The 26565-nt window shown below is 33.0% G+C and overlaps 1 long non-coding RNA gene across 3 annotated transcripts in view; it reads left to right on the top strand.

The window, feature by feature from the left end:
• Positions 1-26565, top strand: part of LOC132362225 (uncharacterized) — a 745765-nt gene that overhangs the window by 455215 nt on the left and 263985 nt on the right. For all 3 annotated transcript variants that reach the window (XR_009502307.1, XR_009502304.1, XR_009502305.1), the window contains one exon: positions 11441-11538. This is a non-coding gene — a long non-coding RNA (uncharacterized LOC132362225). The remainder of the gene's footprint in view (positions 1-11440; positions 11539-26565) is intronic.

Here is a 26565-nt window from a genome sequence, read left to right as displayed (position 1 = left end):
CAAAGTATATATACAAGTACATATATAAGTATATACCATAGTGTGTGTGTGTAAATATATATATATTATACTATACTAGATATATAGTATTGTATATATATCTCTATATAGCTCTACATAAGTGTATATGTAACATATTCATAAAAATATACATGTATATGTATAAGAGATATATACTTATAGGTATAATAGAATATGTTTACAACTATAATAGGTATATTCTTATGTCTATAATAGGTATATTCTTATATCTATAATCAATATATACTTATGTCTATATAGGTGTATATATGTATATATGAGTATATATATCTATATATGTGTATGGATATCTATCTCTATCTCTCTATATATCCGTCTATAGAGAAAGAGAAGGAAAGAGACAGAGAGAGAGAATTTTCTCACACTACAATAAAATTAAATTAGAAAATCATACTTAAAATACCTAGAAATTCTCAAATATTTGAAAAATAACATATTTCTCGATAATACATATGAAAGACCAGAAAGCACAAAGGTAATTAGGCAATATTTCAAAATTAAAGATAATTAAAATCCAGTATTTCATATTTGTGAGATGCATGAAAATTTTTTCTTAAAGAGAAATTTTATTTAAATGATTTTATTAGAGGAGAAGAAAGATTTCAGATGCATTATGTGGCTACTCACCTTAGAGAGCAAAACATTAATAAAAGAAAATCAAATCTGAAGAAAGCAAATAACAAAGACGACTATAAATTAATAAAACATGAAACAAAAAAACAGTAGAGAAAATGAGGCATATGTTAATCCTCAACATATTAACAAAATTGGTAAATTCTTAGCTAGACTGATTTTAAGAAAGGCACAGAGAGAGAAAGCATACAATGCCAATATCAGGAACACAAGAAAAGATAACACTAACAATTTTTAGTAATATTAAATGGATTATAAAGGAATACATTGAACAACATTATGCCAACAATTTGACAACAGATAAAATTGACAAATTTCTCGAAAGACTAAAATTACCAAAACTCACGTGAGATTAAACATAAAATCTGAATGGTTCTATATCTATGAATAAAATTGAATTTGTAATTAAAAATATTCCCCCAAAATATCTTCAGGCCAGGATTATTTCACTGGTGTTGTTTATCAAATATTGATGAAAGAGGCAATGCCAATCTTACATAAACTGTTTTAGAAAATAATAGATTTTAGAGCATTCTCTAATGCTTTATGAGACCAGCAGAACCTTGATACCAATACCTAACAGGGAATTTACAACAAGAGAAAATTGTAGGTAGCATCCTTTATGAACAGATACAAAAAATACTTAACAAAACTTTTCTAAACCATATCTGGCAACATAAATAAAGGATAATAACTCCTGACAAGTGGATTTCATTCCAGAAATGCAAATTAGGTTTATCTTGTGAAAAATAATTATTAAAAATCAACAAATTTATAGACTATTTGAAAAAAATATGATCATCTCAAACTATGCCAAAAAATCATTTGACAGAATTTAATACTCATTCATAATAATAATAATAATTCCTAGTAAATTAGGGGAAAAAGTAACTTAATTGAATAAAGTGCATCTATGAAAAACCTAGAGTTAACATTATACTGAGAGGTCAGGAAGAAGCTGAGGATATTTGGTCTTATCAGCTGTAGTCAACATTGCACTAGAAGTCCTAGCTAGATCTTCAAGACAAAAGAAAGAAAAAGCCTAAAAGCAGGAAAGGGGGTAACTCCTCATTAACAAAGAAAATACTACAAAATAATCACGACCATACTACTGAAACTGATAAAACATTTAGGAAGGTCAGAGGATCATGGTCACTATAGAAATACCAACCACATTCCATGTATCAGCAACATACAATTAGAAGGTGAATTTATTTGTCTTTCTCTGTCTGATTTACTTCATTCAGTACGACAATCTCTAGGGCCATCCATGTTGCTGCAAATGGCATTATTTTGTTCTTTTTTACTGAGTAATATTCCATTGTATATATGTACCACATCTTCTTTATCCATTCCTCTGCTGATGGACATTTAGGCTGCTTCCATGTCCTGGCTATTGTAAATAGTGCTGCAATGAGCATTGTGGTGCATGTATCTTTTTGAATTATGATTTTCTCCAGGTATATGCCCAGGAGTGGGATTGCTGGGTCATATGGTAGCTCTATTTTGAGTTTTTTAAGAAACCTCCTTACTGTTCTCCATAGTGGCTATACCAATTTACATTCCCACCAACAGTGTTGGAGGGTTCCTCTGAAGTAAGTCAAACACAGAAAGACAAACATCATATGATATTGCTTATATGTGGAATCTAAAATAAGGGTATAAATGAACTTATTTACAAAATAGAAGTAGAGTCATGGATGTGGAAAACAAACTTATGGTTACCAAGGGATAAGGAGGGGGGAGGGATAAATTGGGAGATTGGGGATGACATATACACACTACTATATATAAAATAGATAGCTAATAAGAACCTGCTGTATAGCATAGGGAACTCTACTCAATACTCTACAATGGCCTATATGGGAAAAGAATCTAAAAAAAAAAGACTGGATATATGTATATGTATAACTGATTCACTTTGCTGTGCATCTGAAACTAACACACCATTGTAAATCGACTATACTCCAATAAAAATTTAATGAAAGAAAGAAAGAAAGAAAGAAAGAAAGAAAGAAAGAAAGAAAGAAAAAGAATTTAAAATACTGTTTACAGTAGCCTCAAAAACATAAAATACTTAAGGATTGATTTAACAAATATGTGCAGGACCTCTGCATTGACACCTCTTAAAGACTACGGAACAAATTTAAAGAAGTCCTAAGTAAATGGAGAGATATATAATGATAAGGTATTGGAAAATTCAATATTGTTAAGATCGTTTCCCCCAAATTGATGTACACATTCAGAGTAATCTGAGTCAAAATTCTACTGGGCTTTTATTTTTGCAGAATTTGACAAGCTAAATTTATAATTTGTATAGAAGTATATAAAAGCTCAAAAGACTGACAACAGTCAAAATATACCTTAAAAAGAACGAACTTAGAAGATGTATACAACTGATTTTAGGATTTACTATATAACTACAGTAATCAAAACACCATAGTATTGGCACAAGGATATAGAAATAGATCAATGGGACAGAATAGAGAATTCAGAAATAGACCTAAATATATACATAATCAATTGATTTTTTAAAAAAGTACTAAGGTAATTCAATGTGGAAAAGGAAACGTTTTCATCAAAAGATTTTAAAACAACTGCCTATTGTCTGAGAAAAATTAAACCTAGATCCATACCTCATGCCATAAATAAAAAGTAGTTTGAGATAAATCATGACTCTAAATCTAAAAGGTGAAAATACAAAGTTTTTGCATAGAAATAGATCTTTGCTACATATTGTAGGAAAATATATAGTACAGGACATCAAAAGCAATAAAACAAGAGAAAGTAATTGACAATTTGACTTACTCAAAATTAAAAATTTCTGCTCATTAAAAGGCCATTAAGAAAATAACAAGTCATGCCACAAGACTAAGAAAATACAATACATATATCTGACAAAGATCTGTGTCCAATATAGATAACCCCTACAAATCTGTAATAAAAAGTTAAAATCTCAGTATAAAAATGGGCAAAACAAATAGCTACTTCACCAAATAAGATATAGTTATGACCAATAAACACAGAAAAGAGTGCTCTCATCATCATTTGTCATCAGGGAAATACAAAATTAAATTTTTAAATGTTTTGTTATACATTGTGATATCATTGTATACTTGCTAAAACAGTAAAAATTTAGATTGACAAATTCAAGCCTTGGCAAGGATGAGTAGGAACTTTGGATCTCTCGTACATGGTTGGTGTGATGTGAGTTGTTTAGCAGTAATGCACTTGGCATATATTTATAAAATTAAATTGACAAGTACTCAATGGCCCATTTATTTTATTCTTAGGTATTTTCCCAAAGTGAAAGGGAAATATAAGTCCACCAAAAATTTGTATAAAAATATTCATAGCAGTTTTAGTCTAATTAGCCCCAAACTTGAAATTGTATATTCACATATGTAATTCATTGTCTGTAAGAAGATATCAATTAGTGATATATGCAACAGTCTCAATGCAAAAAAAGGAGCCAGACACAAAATAGTACCTTACTGTATAATTCCCTTTATATAAAGTTCTGGGATAGGCAGTTAGAGAAATCAGTTATAGAAGTCAGAACTCTGGTCAGTTCTGTAGAAGGTGACAGGAATTGGACATGATGAAAGAATCTGGGAAGAATGGAAATTTTCTATATCTTGATTTGGATAGTGGTTAGATGGTTGTATACCTTTGTCAAAACTCATTAAACTGTACTCAAAATCTGTACATTTTTGTGAGTTATACCACAATAAAAAGACTTCTGGAAAAATTATTTTAAAAAATTAGTTTTACAATTCTCTGTTTTTATATTATAGGTAGAATATGTTATCTTTTAAAAAATTTTTATTTTATCTATTTATTTTTATACAGCAGGTTCTTATTAGTTATCTATTTTATACATATTAGTGTATACATGTCAATCCCAATCTCCCAATTCATCCCACCTCCAACCCACCCCCCCGCTTTACCCCCTTGGTGTCCATACATTTGTTCTCTACTTCTGTGTATCTATTTCTGCCTTGCAAACCTGTTCATCTGTACCATTTTTCTAGATTTCGCATATATGCGTTAATATACGATATTTCTTTTTCCCTTTCTGACTTACTTCACTCTGTATGACAGTCTCTAGGTCCATCCATATTTCTACAAATGACCCAATTTCATTCCTTTTTATGGCTGAGTAACATTCTATTGTATATATGTACCACATCTTCTTTATCGATTTGTCTGTCGATGGACACTTAGGTTGTTTCCATGACCTGGCTATTGTAAATAGTGCTGCAGTGAACATTGGGGTACATGTGTCTTTTTGAATTCTGGTTTTCTCTGGGTATATGCCCAGTAGTGGGATTGCTGGGTCATATGGTAATTCTATTTTTAGTTTTTTAAGGAACCTCCATACTGTTCTCCATAATGGCTGTAACAATTTACATTCCCACCAAGAGTGCAAGAGGGTTTCCTTTTCTCCACACCCTGTCCAGCATTTGCTGTTTGTAGATTTTCAGATGATGTCCATTCTAGGCACTGTGAGGTGATAACTCATTGTAGTTTTGATTTGCACTTCTCTAATGATTAGTGACGTTGAGCTCTTTTCATGTGCCTCTTGGCCATCTGTATGTCTTCTTTGGAGAAATGTCTATTTAGGTCTTCTGCACATTTTTGGATTGGGCTGTTTTTTTTTTTTAATATTGAGCTACATGAGCTGTTTATATATTTTGGAGACTAATCCTTTGTCCATTGATTCATTTGCAAATATTTTCTCCCATTCTGAGGGTTGTCTTTTCATCTTGTCTATAGCTTCCTTTGCTGTGCAAAAGGTTTTACGTTTCATTAGGTCCCATTTGTTTATTTTGTTTTATTTCCATAAATCTAGGAGGTGGGTCAAAAAAGATCTTGTGATTTATGTCAAAGAATGTTCTTCCTGTGTTTTCCTCTAAGAGTTTTATAGTGTCCGGTCTTACATTTATGTCTTTAATTCATTTTGAGTTTATTTCTGTGTATGGTGTTAAGGAGTGTTCTAATTTCATTCTTTTACATGTAGCTGTCCAGTTTTCCCAGCACCACTTATTGAAGAGACTGTCTTTTCTCCATTGTATATTCTTGCCTCCTATATCAAAAATAAGGTGACCATATGTACGTGGGTTTATCTCTGGGCTTTCTATCCTGTTCCATAGATCTATATTTCTGTTTTTGTGCCAGTACCATACTGTTTTGATTACTGTAGCTTTGTAGTATAGTCTGAAGTCAGGGAGTCTGATTCTTCCAGCTCCGTTTTTTTCCCTCAAGACTGCTTTGGCTATTTGAGGTCTTTTGTGTCTCCATACAAATTTTAAGATTTTTTTGTTCTAGTTCTGTAAAAAATGCCATTGGTAATTTGATAAGACTGTTTTGGGTAGTATAGTCATTTTCACAATACTGATTCTTCCAATCCAAAAACATGGTATATCTCTCCATCTGTTTGTGTCATCTGATTTCTTTCATCAGTGTCTTATAGTTTTCTGAGTACAGGTCTTTTACCTCTTTAGGTAGGTTTATTCCTAGGTATTTTATTCTTTTTTTGCAATGGTGAATGGGACTGTTTCCTTAATTTCTCTATCTGATCTTTCGTTGTTAGTGTAGAGGAATGCAAGAGATTTCTGTGCATTAATTTTGTATCCTGCAACTTTACCAAATTCATTGATTTGCTCTAGTAGTTTTCTGGTGGTATCTTTAGGATTTTCTATGTATAGTATCATGTCATCTGCAAACAGTGACAGTTTTACTTCTTCTTTTCCAGTTTTTATTCCTTTTATTTATTTTTCTTCTCTGATTGCCATGCCTAGGACTTCCAAAACTATGTTGAATTATAGTTTTGAGAGAGTGGGCATCCTTGTCTTTTTTCTGATCTTAGAGGAAATGCTTTCAGTTTTTCTCCATGAAATGGAGAATGATGAGAACCATGAGAATGATGTTTGCTGTGGGTTGGTCATATATGGCCTTTATGATGTTGAGGTAGGTTCCCTCTATGCCCACTTTCTGGAGAGTTTTTATCATAAATAGTAGTTGAATTTTGTCAAAAGCTTTTTCTGCATCTATTGAGATGATCATATGGTTTGTATTCTTCAGTTTGTTAATATGGTGTATCACATTGATTGATTTGCATATATTGAAGAATCCTTGCATCCCTGGGATAAACCCCACTTGATCATGGTGTATGATCCTTTTAATGTGTTGTTGGATTCTGTTTGCTAGTATTATGTTGAGGATTTTTGTATCTATATTTATCAGTGATATTGGTCTGTGATTTTCTTTTTTTGTAGTATCTCTGTCTGGTTTTGGTATCAGGGTGATGGTGGCCTCGTAGAATGAGTTTGGGAGTTTTCTTTCCTCTGCAATTTTTTGGAAGAGTTTGAGAAAGATAGGTATTAGCTCTTCTCTAAATGTTTGATAGAATTCACCTGTGAAGCCATCTGGTCCTGGACTTTTGTTTGTTGGAATATTTTAAATTACAGTTTCTATTTCATTACTTGTGATCAGTCTGTTCATATTTTCTGTTTCTTCCTGGTTTAGTCTCGGAAGGTTATACCTTTCTAAGAATTTGTCCATTTCTTCCAGGCTGTCCATGTTATTGGCATAGAGTTGCTTGTAGTAGTCTCTTAGGATGCTTTGTATTTCTGTGGTGTCCATTGTATCTTCTCCATTGTCATTTTTAATTTTATTGATTTGCATCTTCTCCCTCTTTTTCTTGATGAGTCTGGCTAAAGGTTTATCAATTTTGCTTATCTTCTCAAAGAACGCACATTTAATTTTATTGATCTTTCCTATTGTTTTCTTTGTTTCTATTTCATTTATTTCTGCTCTGATCTTTATGATTTCTTTCCTTCTACTAACTTTGGGTTTTGTTTTTTCTTCTTTCTCTAGTTCCTTTAGGTGTAAGATTAGATAGTTTATTTGAGATTTTTCTTGTTTCTTGAAGTAGGATTGTATTGCTATAAACTTCCCTCTTAGAACTGCTTTTGCTGCATCCCGTAGGTTTTGCATCATCGTGTTTTCTTTGTCATTTGTCTATAGGTATTTTTTGATTTCCTCTTTGATTTCTTCAGTGATCTCTTGGTTATTTAGTAATGTATTGTTTAGCCTCCATGTGTTTGTGTTCTTTACGTTTTTTTCGCTGTAATTGATTTCTAAAATCATAGCGTTGTGGTCAGAAAAAAATGCTTGATATGAGTTCAGTTTTCTTAAATTTCCCAAGGCTTGATTTGTGACCCAAGATGTGATCTGTCCTGGAGAATGTTCCGTGCGCACTTGAGAAGAAAGTGTAATCTGCTGTTTTTGGATGGAATGTCCTATAAATATCAATTAAATCTATCTGGTCTATTGTGTCATTTATAGCTTGTGTTTCCTTATTAATTTTCTCTCTGGATGATCTGTCCATTGGTGTAAGTGAGGTGTTAAAGTCCCCTACTATTATTGTGTTACTATTGATTTCCTCTTTTATGGCTCTTAGCATTTGCCTTATGTATTGAGGTGCTCCTATGTTGGGTGCATATATATTCATAATTGTTATATCTTCTTCTTGGATTGATCCCTTGATCATTATGTAGTGTCCTTCCTTGTCTCTTGTAACATTCTTTATTTTAAAGTCTATTTTATCTGATATCAGTATTGCTACTTCAGCATTCTTTCTTTTTTTTTCTTAATAAATTTATTTATTTATTTGTTTTTGGCTGCATTGGGTCTTTGTTGCTGCACACAGGCTTTTTTATAGTTGCAGAGAGTGGGGGTTACTCTTTGTTGTGGTGCACGGTCTTCTCATTGCAGTGTCTTCTCTTGTTGCGGAGCATGGGCTCTACGTGCATGGGCTTCAGTAGTTGTGGCACGTGGGCTCAGTAGTTGTGGCTTGCAGGCTCTAGAGTGCCGGCTCTGTAGTTGCAGTGCACGGGCTTAGTTGCTCCATGGCATGTGGAATCTTCCTAGACCAGGTTCAGCTTTCTTTTGATTTCCATTTGCATGGAATATCTTTTTCCATCCCCTCACTTTCAGTCTGTATGTGTCCCTAGGTCTGAAGTGGGTCTCTTGTAGACAGCATATATATGGGTCTTGTTCTCATATCCATTCAGTGAGCCTGTGTCTTTTTGTTGGAGGATTTAATCCATTCACATTTAAGGTAATTATCTATATTTATGTTCCTATTACCATTTTCTTAACTGTTTTGTTTTTGTTTTTGTAGGTCCTTTTCTTCTCTTGTGTTTCCCACTAGATAAGTTTCTTTAACATTTGTTTTAGAGCTGGTTTGGTGGTGCTGAATTCTCTTAGCTTTTGCTTGTCTAAAAAGCTTTTGATTTCTTCATCAAATCTGAATGAGATCCTTGCCAGGTAGAGTAATCTTAGTTGTAGGTCCTTCCTTTTCATTGCTTTAAATATATCCTGCCACTCCCTTCTGGCTTGTAGAGTTTCTGCTGAGAAATCAGCTGTTAAACTTACAGGAGTTCCCTCGTATGTTATTTGTCGTTTTTCCCTTGTTACTTTTAATAATTTTTCTTTGTCTTTTATTTTTGTCAGTTTGATTACTATGTGTCTTGGAATGTTTCTCCTTGGGTTTATCCTGCCTGGGACTCTCTGTGATTCCTGGACTTGGGTGGCATTTTCCTCTCCCATGTTAGGGAAGTTTTTGACTATTATCTCTTCAAATATTTTCTCGGTTTCTTACTCTCTCTCTTCTCCTTATGGGACCCCTATAATGCGAACGTTGATGTGTTTAACATTGTCCCAGAGGTCTCTTAGGCTGTCTTCATTTCTTTTCATTCTTTTTTCTTTATTCTGTTCCACAGCAGTGAATTTCACCATTCTGTCTTCCAGATCACTTATCTGTTCTTCTGCCTCAGTTATTCTGCTATTGATTCCTTCTAGTATATATTTTTTTCCATTATTGTATTATTCATCTCTGTTTATTTGTTCTTTAATTCTTCTAGGTCTTTGTTAAACATTTCTTGCATCTTCTCAATATTTGCCTCCATTCTTTTTCCGAGGTCCTGGATCATCTTCACTATCATTATTCTGAATTCTTTTTCTGGAAGGTTGCCTATCTCCACTTCATTTAGTTGTTTTTCTGGGATTTATCTTGTTCCTTCATCTGGTACATAGTCCTCTGCCTTTTCATTTTGTCTATCTTTCTGTGAATGTGATTTTTGTTCCACAGACTGCAGGATTGTAGTTCTTCTTGCTTCTGCTGTCTGCCCTCTGGTGGATGAGGCTATCTAAGAGGCTTATGCAAGCTTCCTGATGGGAGGTCCTGGCAGTGGGTAGAGCTGGGTGTTGCTCTGGTGGGCAGAGCTCAGTAAAACTTTAATCCTTTTGTCAGCTGATGGGTGGGGCTGAGTTCCCTCCCTGTTGGTTGTTTGGCCTGAGGTGACCCAGCACTGTAGCCTGCAGGCTCTTTGGTGGGGCTAATGGCAGACTCTGGGAGGGCTCACGCCAAGGAGTACTTCCCAGAACTTCTGCTGCCAGTGTCCTTGTCCCTGTGGTGAGCCATAGCCACCCACCACCTCTGTAGGAGACCCTCCAACACTAGCAGATAGGTTTGGTTCAGTCTCCTATGGTGTCACTGCTCCTTCCCCCTAGGTCCTGATGTGCACACTACTTTGTGTGTGCCCTTCAAGATTGGAGTCTCTGTTTTCCCCAGTTCTGTCAAAGTCCTGCAGTCAACTCCTGATAGCCTTCAAAGTCTGTTTCTCTAGGAATTCCTCCTTCCATTGCTGGACCCCCAGGTTGGGAAGACTCACATGGAGCTCAGAACCTTCACTCCAATGGGTGGACTTCTATGATATAGTCATTCTCCAGTTTGTGAGTCACCCACCCAGCAGTTATGGGATTTGATTTTATTGTGATTGTACCCCTCCTACCTTCTCATTGCAGCTTCTCCTTTGTCTTTGGATGTAGGGTATCTTTTTTGGTGAGTTCCAGTGTCTTTCTGTTGATGATTGTTCAGCAGTTAGTTGTGATTCCAGTGCTTTTGCTAGAGGGAGTGAGCGCATGTTCTTCTACTCTGCCATCTTGAACCAATCTCCAAAAATAAGTTTTACAATTCTATATCCAAGTCTTCCAAGGGGATCCAAAGAATAACATAATACCATTAAGGATCTTTTCCACTTATCCATATTCCTAAACTCCTCAGAGCATCTGATTAAAATCTTCTCATTTTCCCAGATTTTTCTAAGTCAAAATTCCATCATATACCCTTCTTCCCCCTTTTTCAAAAATTCTTGTCCATCATTCCTACTTTTCTGATGTTATTTTTATCCATAAGCAGCTCTGTAGTCTTTCTCATAGTATTTATTATAATTTAGTCTTCCTTGAATCTTTCCATTTTGAAGCTCTGTTCTTTAGCACAACAAAAGAACATGCCTATAATTTTGTTCAAACAGCCAAGAAATCTTTCCCCACAGGAAACTGGGCCAGAAGAATGGTTTGGATGTTCCACTCAGGCACAGATAGAACAGAATCAAAATGGTGCTTGTGACATGTCTTGTCAGAATAAAAGACTTTTAATGAATATAATGGTTAATGGCTTTAGGCTCAGAACATCCATAAGAGGAGTTAAGACTGAAAAGATTGCAAGGCAGTATTCAAAGCTTTCTCCAGAGTTTTAGAGAAGATGTGGCTGGGCACCACCAATATTTATCTGCATGATTCTCATTTTTCTAAATGCCATGACTGAAACACCACTTTGGAGATGGATATTTTCTTTTTTATTTTTTTGAGGGGGTCATTTTCTGTGTGTTCATTCTGTGTTTTTTTCCCCCAGGTCTATCACTAGCTTATACAATGAAAAGAAGAAAAGTGTTTCCCTTGGTAGATGCAGCCTAGGAAGTTCATGGTTTGGTGAACAGTGACATCGCAATGGTAAGTGCAGACCTGTATCCAGGCACAAGGTACCTGTGGATTATGTGCTAAATTTCACCCCCCCATGTCCTTTCATCAAGGCCCTTTGTGTGTAAACTACACAGACATTCATAGTGACTTTGCCTTTTCTCTTTCAAGAACATGTCTATTTTTCTTCTATCCTGATATTAATGCACTACAGCTCTTTATGCCCTCTGTATCAATTTGAGTTCTTAGTTGCAAATAAGAGAAATAACCTAGTGGAAGCAGGTTATTTCTATTTGTTCAAATTAATGGCTGCACTGCTGGTTGAAAACACACGTGTATATGTCCTTTCTGCTAATTTATTTCCATGGGGCTGAATTAAATTCATGTCCATGTATCAAATGGATCTTTCCCTTTACTACTTTGCCTTTCCTAATTTAGAGTAGTTGTTTGTGCTTTAAGAATGGGAGATCCAAGCTTCTCCCTTATGCTGTCATGTATCACCTTTTCCTCAGATAACATTGTCTTGATTCTAAATGGTAGTGGAAATAAAGATTATGATTTTTAGACCTAACTTCACTGTTTTGCACTTTAAACGATTTTTCTATGTAAATATTTTCCTCTTCTGTCTAAAAAGACTATGAACTTTATGTTTGTCAGAATTAAATGTTGCCTAACTATACCTAACTTTATTTTAAAAAGTTAAAATCTCAAGACATATAATGCCATTAAAGTCAAAGATAGAAGCCTGCCTGTGTGAGTTCCTACATATCAGGCCTGCTAATGCTTCAGATGTGGGGCAGGGATGTATCTGTAGACTCTGCTGCTGGGGTGGATTGGGCAGCAATGTCCTGGATATGTGACAGGATGTGGGTCCCTTGTCTGTTTCTGCTGCTGCTCTGGCCAGGTCTGTCACTGCCTCAGGTTTGGGGGCAAGGGATGAGTCTCTGCCCTAGCTCTGCTGCTGTGGTCAATTGGACCCTCTGCGCCCTGGGTGGGGACGGTGGGATGTTTCTCCCAGCTAGGTCTCTGATGCGCTCTCTCTTTCCTGGCCTTTTCACCAAAGAGAACAGAGGTTTTTGTTTGTTTGTTTGCCTGTTTTTTGATCTACACATGTTGGTGCTTCCAGGTTGTGGGCCCCTCAGGTGCCCAGTTGGAGATATATGGAAGATGAAAAGAAAACCCAGGGAACTCAGGGCTGTGAGGCTACCTTTTTCTTCACAGCTTTCAGAGTTTTGAGTCCATTTATGATTGTGGAATTATTTCAAGACACAGATGTTTTTAGAGGGGAGGAGCCAGGAAAAGTGAGTCCATGACATCTCACAACAACATATTTAAATAAGGTTCAGTTTACAGTACACAGTTGAGCAATTCCAAGGGCTCTGGTGCCTTCCATAGTGGCCATTCTTCATTACCCATATTTTATCAGTGATTTATTTCTAAAAAGTTAGTTCTTCTGAATTTTTGTTCATTAAAATATTCCAAACCTTTTTATCTAATTACAGAATATTTTGCTAGCCTAAATTCATCCTTTTCTGCTACAGTTGTCCATATGTATACCAATATTTCATTATCCCATTTAAGCAAACGTTGTGATAATTACATGCTTCATAATTAAATGTCTTCTTAAGTAAGCCCTAGCAGTTATAATAAATTCAGCTGAGTGACTCTGGGATGGGTAAATATGTAGGAGAAGACCATTTGGCTTTGTTTATTAATACATCAGATAAGCTGCCTTTTGACATCCTAATAGAGACAATATTTCTCTTTTGCTTTAAAAATGAGTCATTTAACCTCCTACAGCATAAAAGATTACACTGACTTTAAGCTGACCTAGGTAGCAAAAGATCAACATATTTGCTTTGTAAATTCGATCAAGTATGAGGACAAATTTTACTTAAGGCACAAATGGCTTTACTAATATTGAGGCCAATGCAGTTTGCCTTCAAGCTTTGCCAAAGCTTTAAAGTCAACTTTTCAACAATGAAGTTTTCCTACTGTAAAACACCTTTGGATACAAGTGTCAGATACAGATAAGCCAGAAGAGTTTACCATTAAAAAGTTTGACTCAGTCCTTATATTTCCAGTAATTAATATATATTAATTTTATTTATGTGCACACTTATATGCAAATATTATATATTTACATATGTGGGTTAATGTTTTTGCTTTTATTTTTGTACTTTCCTATAGATTTCAATTTTCTATTTTGAGCATATTTTTGTTTTTATAAATAGAAAAAGTATTATTTTAATGCTTAAAACTGAAAGAATATTTGAGACTTATGGGGGTGTATCAGTTATGGAAACATGAAATCAGGAGTCTTGTTTAATGGTATTTAAATATAATCATTTATCTTTGGAAAGGGCGACCCTAATGTCATGAAGCACTTTGTACAAGTATGTCTATAGTGGCACTGTTGCAAATGCCAAGTGTCTGGGCCCTACCCAAATAACCATCAACAGAAAAATAGGTAGATCAGCTCTGATATAGATTATTGTGCAGCAGCAAAAATGAATTCACTTCAGCTAAACACACCAGAGAATGATGAAAAGTGAAAAGGGCAAGTCAGGGATTTTGTATGAGTCCATTTATACAATGTTCAGTACATGTACAGCAAAATGTATCATTTGGAATACCAATCTATGCAGTTAAAAATATTCAGAAGTTAGGGAATGATAAACAAAAGACTTAATATAGTGGTTAATGGAGAGAAAAGGAGAGAAGAAACTAAATGAAGGATCAGGGAAGGTTACCCAAGAGAATTCACATGTAAAGTTAATTTTCTCCCTTAAATTGATGCATATTACTGTATTGTTAGCCTTACACTTCACACATAGGTTATGAGCAATTTTTGTCTACTCAATATTTAATAAAATATTTATATAAAAACCTGAAATAGTTAAAACTATAGGATCCACAGACATAAGCTAGTTTGGTGAAATGCAGTAATCTCTAAAGACGTATTTAAAAAATTTTGATCCCAAGGCCTTGCTGTAGTTATTATTTTTTGTTTTAGAAGAAGACAATGTTTTAAAAATTTAATGGATTTTCAAGTAATTTTTTAATGTTTTTAATTTTTTAATGTTTTGGGATTCAGGTTCTATTATATAGTGGTACAACAATGTAAACTTATATTTGCTCTTCAACATTTATTGATGTATTTCTTTTAGGTTAATACAGGATTGATCTTTCACATACTTTTCCATGAGGCTGTTATTTTGGGGATACAAAATATATTTTATATACTTGTTAAATCAAATTTTAATTGTATTTCCAGATGATCTACATCTATATTTAATTATGAAATCAGTTAAGACTCAGTGAAATGTCCTAAGACTTCTACATCTATGATGTTTTTTAGTTTCTTTTAATTTCTAGCACCTTTAGATATTTAGGTATTTTGTTAATTTATACATAAAATTTCATGACTGCTATAGCATCCTCTTGTATCTTATTTTTTGTCCATTTTTATGTTTAATATTTTGACCTTAATTCTAAGGTAACTGTCAGTTTTAAACACCATTTGTGCTTTCCTTAAGTATTTCTGTTTGCCCATATTTTTTTCCTTTAGTATTTATAAATCACTTTATTTTAGTTTTATCTCAAACTGACAGTTTTTTTGGAGAGTGAATTATAAATTGGATTCTATGCCTTTTATCAATTTTTTACTCAATATTCACTAAATCTATCAAAAATATTCTTAAGTTTCTGGCATGTAAATTTAACTTTAATATCCATTGTAAGTTTTCTATTTTCCCTTTCCTCTCCACTCTTTTTGTCATATCATTTGGATTTGAGTGTGGACTTATCGGTAAGTCTACATAAATATTAAGTTAACTGAAGAAAGTCCAATAAATGGCAAGCCTTGTATTTGGGTATCCACTTCACTTGCTGGACACTATATGCAATCTGGAATAATTAAAATATTAATCTTGCCTCACCTACCTGGCAGCGGACATATAAGTATCATCTCACTTATGAAGCCTTTGAGATAAAGTTTAAATATATGCTGTAAATCAATACTGGATTCATGACTCAATCATTAGCGGTTATGAAAAGAAATTGTCCTTGACCACAATAGCTAGAATTATTTATTTTTAAACCTCTTAGTTTTGTTGAAGACAACTCTGATCCTTTGTAGATCTCCAGATGAACATGCTTTTTCTCCACCAAATTTCTCTTTCTTCTTGAGTCTTTCTCAGTCCTACTCTAACTGTATCCAGTTAATTTAGTAAAAGCAACAAACCTCTTAGTTTTCTCTAATTACTCCCGCATCCTGTTCATGTGCTTATATTTAATTTTTAGGCTTCTTATTGCTTTAAAATTGGTTGTTTGAATCCATAATCTACAGAGATAAGTGCTACATCATTCCTTCTGTCTAATAGTTTACCAAATTGTGTTTGGGGTGATACTGATTTGGATGCACTGAGTTAAGCGTATCTGGAAGTACAAATCAGGTTTAATTATCTCTCTCTGTTTCTCTCTGTATCATCTCTATCTTACCTTTTCTCTCTAGCCTTCTCTCAGACTCAATTCCCATTCAGACCATAACCCATATTAATTGACATTAGATGTTCAAGGAAACATCAAATATGGTTTATTGATATTCATTCCAAAGAGAATCTAAACACTTCAGAAAAGCAAACCTGGGGTGTTCCCTGGATGTCCAGTGGTTAGGACTAGGTGCTTTCATTGCTGTGGTCCTGGGTTCAATCCCTGGTCACGGAACTAAGATCCCACAAGCCTCCCACAAGCCATGTGGCACAGCCATAAATAAATAAATAAATAAATAAATAAATAAATGAATGAATGAATGAAAGAAAGAAGGAAAGAAAGAAAGAAAGAAAGAAAAGAAAGAAAACTGTGTCTTTGATTGAGATTCCATCCCTATAAATGAATGAGAAAGAGAAAGTTCTGAAATTTTATGGTGTAGCCCTCTTCACAGAAATGAGAAATGGCTGCCAGCTCAGCTGGAAAGTATTGCACAAAGTAAGTAGAACTTTTTCCTTCTCTACTTTTATATATAGTTTCTGCAGTCTATAAAAAGGGACCTTCTCATGCAGCAAGTTACAGTGGAGTTACTACAGTCACTTACATGTTTAGTGTCATTTTTTAATTGAAACTCTTAAGGTAGAAAGCAGTCGACTTTGTTGTTAAAAGACAGAATATCCTAAAATGTAAGAAAAATAAATAAATAAAATAAAATGTAGCTAAATATAGGTAATTCCTCACTGTTTAAAAAAAATGGTGAAATAACGTGTGCTTTCCCTATTAACCTATGCGCCCCCTCTAATGACATCAAACTCTGGCAAAATTAATTGTCCCACTTGATGTTTACAATTTATATATTGAATACAAAACATCCACAGCATATTGACAAGCTTGTCACTTGTATCTCCGCTGAACAGTGTATAAAGCCTTTAACTAATCCTTCTCATGAAGAACAAACTGCAAGAAATCAGTCAATATTTTGTCATTTCAATATTACTACATTTGCCCACAAAATCCTATACAGATGGAGATAAAAGCTCTACTACAAGCAAAGAGGGCATTTTTTTTTTCCTTTGCCACAAAATATTGATGAAGTGCTTTATTGAGGTGGAGATCTCATTAATTATTTGATTTACAGAAAAAGAAGGCAGAGGGAAATGAGTGCCCTGGCTAATACCATGATGTACCATCTTGAGACTTAAGATCTTTTTAATGTATTCATCAGGGGTACATCTGAAAGAGGAAAGAGTGAGCTGAATGGGTCCATTAATTTAATTGAAGCAAGCTCAGACAAGAGATAAAACATCCCAGCCGGCTTCTTTTCATGCAGCATGAACGCTGTAGTAAACAGGCAGAGATCCAAACACACCAAAAAGAAATAAAGGTACATGGAGACTCTAGAGACTTCAAGGCCACATAATATCAACAGATGCAGGGGTGAATACACCCTGAAGCGCCCCTGTCTTCTTCATACACCACCATGTCAGTGTTCCGTGGGCACTGTCTAGGCTTTCTTGTGAAAGTCTGAACGACTCTGAGGTTACATGTAAGTAATTTAGACTTCCTAAGGCAAAGTTGGATTTGTTCTTTTTTTTTTTTTTCAAACTTCTGAGAAATAGACTCCCATCTCCTGCTCTTGAAAAGAAGAGATGGAAGCAGGGAAATGGACTTCCACTGCTCTCAGAAGCAGTTTTAAATGATATTGCTCTCTTTCAGCTATCTGTTTTTGAAATGTAGCAGTCAGAAAATTCTTTTAGTCCTGAAGAGGTTGGAGCCTCTCAGGGCACTCAGCATTTGTCTTTCAATGGTCAGCATGACTGTACCCAGCACGTTAATTCAGTCCCAGGCTGTGCACGAGAACACAAAACAACCAAAGAAAGTCTCCCAGTGAACACAAAGCCTGTCTATTGCAAGTTATTTCATCTGATAAAAAACATTTTCATCTGATAAAAACAATTTAGTGTGTTTAATCAAAACTGTATTACATTCAGACGTGCATGAAGTCCTTAATACCGTCATTTAGAGGCAAACCATGATGTAGGCATTAAAAATCATTAGTGAATATCAAACTAAATGTATAGTTTTCATAAAAGTGTTAGAAAACAATTACCATTAAAAAGTGCTGCCAACTAGTTTTCAATGTGTGAAAATAAATGAACAATTTGTAAGAGAAATAGAGTGCCTTTTTGTCAAATTAGATTCTACCCAATATTATAATTTTAATGACAATAATAAGCATGATGAATGAAAATGCTTTGGTGTCTTGGCATGCAAATTTTAAATGGTGACAAAATACAGGTATTTTCATGTTAACAACTAAGAGATATTTTCAGACTTATAAATCATGATTAAATTTTGGATACCAATTTTACAGCTCAGTAAAAACACTAGAAATCCTTCAAAACAAGTAGTTTTAGGAAAATGAGACTTACACTGTAATGATTAAAGTAATTGATTTTTTCATTTTTTTTTACAGTGTCGATGAGGCATTTCTGTTTTTGTTTTAATTTTCATTTTTTTTATTCTTCAAATGTGGACAGTATTTTCTTTTCAAAACATGGTAAACATTTCTCTTGTTTAGAAAGTTACTTCATCAAAAGAATTCATTTCTTATCAAATAAATGTTTATGTGGATTACCAGTACATAAAATAGTTGAAAATAATATTTATTATGGAATTATATAAATGTATTTTATAAGTTCAATAACATCACAAGGGAGTTCTAATGAGTTAAATACATATTCTATATTTGGGTATATAGGTAACTTTTCAAATCATCAAAAGAAGAGGGGCAAACTAAGAAGCAGCTAATACCATGCTATTTTAGACCCAGATGGGGTTCAGCAGAACCCTGTCCCAGAAGAACAAGGGCAAAACAGCACATGCGCAATGCTGACCAGAGCAAGTTCACCCACCCCTTTCAAATGACGTCTCTCAGAACCAAGCAGCTTCTCTCTCACAGACACAACCACTGAACAATTCCTGATACATTTTATACTAACAATTATTTTATTCAAATTGGTGGTTCCACTTAAGTGTAAGATTTTCTTCTACCTGGCCTTGAGTCACCAGAAATTTAAAAAGGGAGAACTCCTGTGCATCCATCTAAAAGTTGGCATATATTTAGCATTTATCCAACATTGCATTTGAGAATGAAATAAGTACATTCTACAAGTAGCATAGGTTTTATTACTCATAAAACTAGGGTATTCAATTTGATCTTACAAAATGTACGAATAAATTAGTAACTTAGTATTGAATTATTACTACAGATTCTATACCATATGAGGCAATAGATAAATTAAATCATCTCAGTAAATCTTTTCTCTGTTCACAGTTATTTAAATAAGTATTATTGTATATGGCTCCTTTCTTGAGAATATTATATTTAAAAATAAATTTACATAGATTTCTTGATCATAGCTTATAAACATTATTGTGATAAGTATGTAAAAATATAAAGCATGAAGACTATGAATTATTTTAATTATTTGCACAGTTAATCCAGTTTGCTATAAAACAGTGTGACTAGAGCACAGCAATGAGTATTGGCTGAATAAATGGCCAAAACATAATTTTCTTTGGACTTACTCTCAAGTTCTTTGGCAAATTCTTCCTAAATCATCAATGTCATCATCATAATCTGCATTAGTAATAGATGTAGAAGAAAACAGTCATTTATATAATGCTTAAGTATTTTTTTTTGTTAGATATTATGTGAAAAAAACCCCAATAAAATGGTTGAGAGAATAGGCCTTAGAATCAGCCTGCCTGAGTGAAAACTAGGCCAAATTACTTAATTTTTGTGTATCTTGGTTTTCTCATTTATAAAATAGGGATTGTATTATGTACCATATAGGATTGTTGTAAGGATTAAATGAGGTGAAATATGCAAAACTTTCATGGCTCTTTTTTATAGAACACACACACATATACACACACATACACACATATTCACGCACACACTGGTTTCTTGGATTTCCATGACACACTAAAATGCTGATTCTAAAATTATTTTGTTATAATAACGCTATAGTGATACATTACTATTTTTGTTTGAGTATTTTTATTCCGTACCAGAAAATGAGTGTATTTGCTTCCAGGATCTTTAATCTACATTTTGGAAGAAATAATATTATACATGGTTTGGAAAAGATGTTATCACAAAAGATATTCTGTCAGTATGCATATTTAAATATTATTCAAACCTCTGGCCAATTTTATAGCTGTATCATTAATTTTATATATATGACTGTGTATACATAGTACTAAAAAGCAGAGTAGTAGAGCAGTTAGGTGCATATACTTTGAAGAAAGCCACCACTTGTTAGCTATAGAATAGGTGGAGTTTAAGATGTCCAGTATCAAAATAATAATTCAAGTAGTCAATTGGATGCATTCTTCTAGAGCTTAGGAGAAAGGTCTGAGCTGGAGATATAAATTTGGGAGTGCTTTGCAAATAGATGGCATTTAGAATTATAATCTTGGATAAGATCACCAAGAGAGTAAGTACAGAACTGAGCACTGAGCCCTCGATCACTCCAACATTTAAAGGTTGGGGAGAATAAGAGGAAGGAAGGGAAAAAGACTGAGAAAGAACTGAAGGAAAAGAAAACCAAGTGAAGAAGGTATATCAAAGAGGAAAGATATCAGCCCACCTAAATATTAGTAGGAACAGAAGATGAATGGCTAGTGACCACTAGATTTAACATAGGGATATTGTTGGTCACTTTGGCAAAAGCAATTTTGGTAGAATGTTACTGGTGAAAATTTGATTTGATTGAATTTAAGAGTGAGTGGGTGAGGGATAAATTAGGAGTTTGGGATTAACATATACACACTACTATATATAAAATAGATAAACAGCAAGGACCTACTGTATAGCACAGGGAACTATATTCAATACCTTGTGATAACCTACAATGGAAAAGAATCTGAAAAAGAATATATATATATATGTATATATATCTGAATTACTTTGCTGTACACCTGAAATGAACACAGCATTGTAAATCAACTACAATAAAAAATTTTTCTAAATTTTAAAATTTGAAATATAAAATCTTACACTGGCAGCTTTGCCATATCGATTGAATAGCCATGGAAAAATGAAAAATAAACAGTATATGTGCACAAAAAAAAGAGTGAGTGGGTGCTAGTTTGTATAGATAAATACTTCAAGGCAATGGAATTCTCTTTACCAAAGCAAAACAACAAAAACAAACACAGCAAATATTAAAATACCCTAAGAATAAAGCTCTAAATAATTGCAATTAAAAATCAGGAATGAAATAGGGCTACTCTCTCAGCACTGGTATTTGATATTGTCTTCTAGTTTTAGCAAAGCAATAGGAAAAGAAAATGAAATAATTAGCAAAACATTGGTGAAGAAGATACAAATTTATTTTTCTGATGATATGATTAAATCCCTGAAAACCCAAGAGGTTCAAAGTGAAATTTTACAAAAATTACTGAATTAGGTGAGTTACTTTGACTCAAGATAAGTACAGAAAATAAATATCTTTTTCTATAGTCTAGCAATTAGCACTCAAAGATGTAAATGGAAAAGAATTATTCATAGTAACTTAAAAATTAATAAAGCATATAGAAATAATTTTAATTCAAAAATCATTGTATCTCTAATAAAGAAAACTTTAAAAAGACTAAAGTATAACTAAAAAATGGAAAGAGAGGCCATAATCTTAGAAAGGAAGACATCATAAAAATGACAATTCTCCAAATATTTTTCTATAGTCAAAGCATAAAATTTTTAATCAAGTATATTTTTTCAAGCTCATAGTAAGAATAATTTTTTAATGATTTTCAATTAAGAGAAAGTACAACTATGGGTCTTTGTCTTACCAGGTAATTCTGTAAAGCTACTGTAATGATTCTATTTGATATTGCCGTAGCTTCTAGGAATAGAGAGAGAATATAGAAACAGATCCCACTATAAGTGAAAATGTAACTGGAGTGAAGTAAAGCAAGAACATGTACTATTTTCTTTTAAAATCTGAGGATAAAGGAAATATTCAAAATGAAGTCTGGAAGCACTAACAGTATAAAAGAAAAAAGTGTATATACATATACACACACGACACATATATATGAAATATGTTATACTTCATACATATGAAGTATATGTAATGTATATAATTTTGTAGAGCAAATGATAGCATTAACAGATCTAATAGATAATAGATTTGGAGGGAAAGTATTTGCAACACGTTGAGAATTTCTGTGATAACCAAATATCTTTTATAAATTAGGAAAATAATTCAATAAAATACGAGCAAAGCGAATAAAGAATTTTACAAAAGAGGAAATCCAAATAGCCAACAAACATATGAAAAGCTATTCAAATACAATAGCAGTCAGGAAAACACAAATAAAGGAAGAATGAGGTATTAACTTACAGTTTAGGAGAAACTGAAGTGTAATTGATACAGATGTGAGGAAGCCAGCATTCTTATAAATTGCTACAAGATGTGTTGGTTGTTGGAGATTTTTTTTTAAAAAAACCAAATTGTTAACATCTATTGCAATTAACCATGTAATGGTGTAAATAATTTTTGACTCGTCAATCGTACTCCTGGGATTCTATACCTCAGAAATAAAAAACTATTAGAACTCAATCACAAAGGACATGTATAGTAACATTTTTTGTAGGAGAACAAGTGGAACACATGAACATAAACACACATCATAAACAAAAATGAAAAGATTTAGGAAATGTCCACAACATTCACACTATAGAATAAAAGGCTGCCATTAAAAAGAATGAATTACAAATAAGTCAGTTACTTTGAAAATTTTTCACCAGATATTGTTGATGGAGGAAGAAAATCAGAAAACATGTATATGATAAGGCTTCAATTTGTAAAACAAACTGACAGAAATATTAGTGGTGTGTGTGTGTGTGTGTCTCAAATAAACTTAGAGAAAAATTATGACGGTTGTTACCACAGTGAGGTAAAGGAAGGCTGTTTTTTTTGTTTGTCTGTTTTGGAGGAAAAGACTGAAAAAGAGTCAGAAGTGCAACAGTATGTATAATATGATCATATTAATCCAGTTTTGTAAAATTTTCTGTAAATGTATAGGTAAGAATTTTTTAATAACATAAAATAAAAACTCTGTACCAAATTAATTGATGCAGTTTGAGGAATAACTCAGATAGATTTGAAGTATATTTTACTTCTAATCCTTTAAGAGTTTTATAAGCCCACTCTTTTGTTTTCCTTATAAATCTGCTTGATTATGTAGATAAAAAGGTAATGTTAAACCTGGCTTTGTGGAATTAATTATCTTGAATTGTCTGATTGAGAATATTATACTTTTTGACCATTTGTGTAATTCAACATTGGGGTTCCTTTGGCTCTGATCCCTTTGGCAGTCTCTTAGCGTAATAATCTCAGAAATCTGGAATATTCATAGGCTAAAATATTTTTAGCCAGAAGACAGAAGCTATTATTAATAAATTAGTGCCCTGTTAGGCTGCTATTACAGACAAATACATGGGAATGAATAATTAAATTGTAGTGTTATAAACAACTTTTCTTTTGCTCTCATTTAGAATATCCCCCAAACTTGGAACAGTTGACTAGTTTTAAGACTGTATATCAGAAAGCCTGGATTCTAATTTCCTTTCTACTACCAACTGACTATGAACCTGGATTCTAATTATCCTTCTACTACTAACTAGTTATTTATGTCAATTTATTTTTCACATTTATTGGGCAGGATTACTAATATTTAAGCTACATAAATTCACAGGGATTTTTGGAGTGTGGCATCTTTGAAAAGGAAGAGATGTCTGGTGCAGTTCTTATTAAAACAGTCATCATAATTAGTCATAAAAATAAAAGTAGAAAATTTATTTTTATACAGCAAAAGAGAGACACTTGTGTTCAAATAGTCAATATTATACTAGCAAAGGTGATTTTTATATATTTTATATAAAAATGTATGATCTACAGTATTTTATAATATATTTTATATAAAGCACAATTTCTTTGGGATATTAGATATTTACGGTAGAGAAAAAGTGGTTTGTAATCAAATATATTTATAGTAATCCCTGAGTAAATCCATATTGAATAGGCATCATTTTTGTAGGAATTCTCTGAATTTTTATTATGCTTACACTTTCTGTAATTTTCTCAGAGGAAGATAGAGGATGTACTACACAAACATGCTTCACGACCAAAATTTTTTCCTCCAAGAATTTCCAGGTTAAGCATTTTTTTGAATGACATATGAGGAAATGTTGAGCAAGATGTCACATTTTCAAAGTAGAGTTTAAAGTAAATAGAAATAAGCCAACAACAAAAACAAACTTTTTAAAGACTCAGATACAATCCCAAACTGTTTCCGTATTTAAGAACAATTATTTCTTCAAAGCTACACATTTTAAATAATATCAGTTTCTTTACCAAAAACACCACTTGAATAGTTTTTTAACTTCCATACAAAGATAGAGGCTAAAAAATGAATAGTAGTAGTTTAACATTTTTTTTCTAAATCCCTTCTGTGAGAGAACATCTTTCATAAATTAATCTAGGTATTTAAAATTCATTAATAATTTTATATATTTTCTTTGTTACCCAGAAATGTTTAGCTTAACAGACATCATAATTTATGCCTCATATATATTACAATCCAGGGCTCCACATAAAATTATAATAATGAAGAACCTGAATATTATAAAGATAATTCAAGATTAGAAAATAGAATAAAAATTATTAATCTTATAATTTCAAAAATGTTATTGAGTGCTATAATTATTTATTTAAGGAAATAAAGATAATATACCCATATTTTAAGTGGAGTTAGGGGAAAATGAGAGCAGAACAATTGAGAAATTTAAATTTCTTTTCTACACTCAGAAATACTATATAGAACGGATATTTTTGGCTTAGAGGTTGTAAAGATACAACCACCTGGGACCACAACTTTTCCTTCCAAGAACTGCTTTAAAATTATTTTAGGAAAAAGAAATTATTCATGGATTAACCCGAAGTATTTCTTCCTTATTTTGCAAAGTGCCTTTCAAAGATAATGGGGTGAAACAAGGATCATAATATTGAAATATAAAAAGCAAGTGCGTGCATGCTGGTAAATTTACCTCTTGGAGATGTAATCACCCTTTCATTTGGCATTTTCATTTCTGCTTTTCTGTCTTCAATTGTCACTATATCTTTATATCTTGCACTGTTTTAAAGGCACTGTGGGTGCTCAGAAAGTCATGAATAGCAGTAATAAGAAAACTAATAATACAGAAAGATTTTTCTATAGGTTAAGCTGTGAGAAGGAATATTGAGATTAATCAGAAATCAAACGTATCAGAATTATGAAGCCTTCATTTTGGAAAGAGAAAAAATAAAACAAGTCTGTGGTACTTGAGTTATCTCATTTAACACCATTGTGTTGAGAGGTTCAAGGCTGGAGAAAGCTGCTTGGAGGAGCATGTTGAAGCTTGCCTTTTTTATGTTGTCTGTACTTAAGTCAAGGCATTGGGCCCCCTTGTTAGTCAACCAGGTATTGATGGAAAATCTTGACATATTCTTGGTGCATTCTAAAAAGAAAAAAATAATTACACCATTAAACATAAACCCTAACAGAACTGTATTCACAGTGGCATTACTAATGAACATTTTCATTTCCAGCGTTGTAAATATATTGAAAGTAGAAGCTAAGGCATTGATATAAAGATTTGTTACTATTAAATGAGCATACCATGTGGCTCATTAGAGTCTTTTAAAAGTAAAATCAAATTAGTTTTCCAGCTGTTATTTTCTCACAAACTACTGATTTGGAGATAGCCTAGCTAGAGATGGCAGAGATGGCATCTGATGACTAGAAGAAGGCTTCATAGTGACACAGATGCCCAGAGAATGAGAATGGGCAGTTATGGGAGTTGACAAGGACATGGAAAGGGATGTCATAAGACATGTTAATGGAAGAGTTTTTTCATGAAATAACACTCATCAATTTTCTCTTTCTATTTTGTATGTTATGACATATTTAAGGTTTTTTTGCACTATTAGCATATAACCTAGAATTATGGTCTGGAATTTACACTTCTGATTTCATAAATAACCATACTCATGGTCCATCGAAATGTTGAATATTCAAACATTTTTATTTTGGGGTGATATTGAGGAATTATCTTAGCATTATATTATAATATTTTATTGGGAGAGAGAGGTCTTTTTTGATGGGAGTAGAGCAAGTTTCAGGTCTTTGACTAAGATGCCTTGCTTATATAAGAAATGCTTCTATTAATTTTTAAGGAATAAATTTATGTGATATTTCATCAAGGAATTGAAACAATTCTCATGAAATATTATGTACAGTGGAATCCATAACCAAACATCTTAGTGTTCATGTTTCAATATTTCCTTGAACTGAATAAACTCTGTGAATCCTTAATCTTGGGTTCTTTCCATCTGGTTTTCTTGATAATCACTCTTCTAATGAGAATCTATCACATTCTCATAATGAACGCAACATAATGAATTAAACTACAGCTTCCTTGAAACACATTTTTCTGAAACTGTATTTTATTTA

Source organism: Balaenoptera ricei, chromosome 3 (assembly GCF_028023285.1).
Source record: "Balaenoptera ricei isolate mBalRic1 chromosome 3, mBalRic1.hap2, whole genome shotgun sequence".
Lineage (NCBI taxonomy): Eukaryota > Metazoa > Chordata > Mammalia > Artiodactyla > Balaenopteridae > Balaenoptera > Balaenoptera ricei.
Note: the sequence above shows the minus strand (reverse complement) of the source record. Positions and strands in the feature narration are given on the sequence as shown.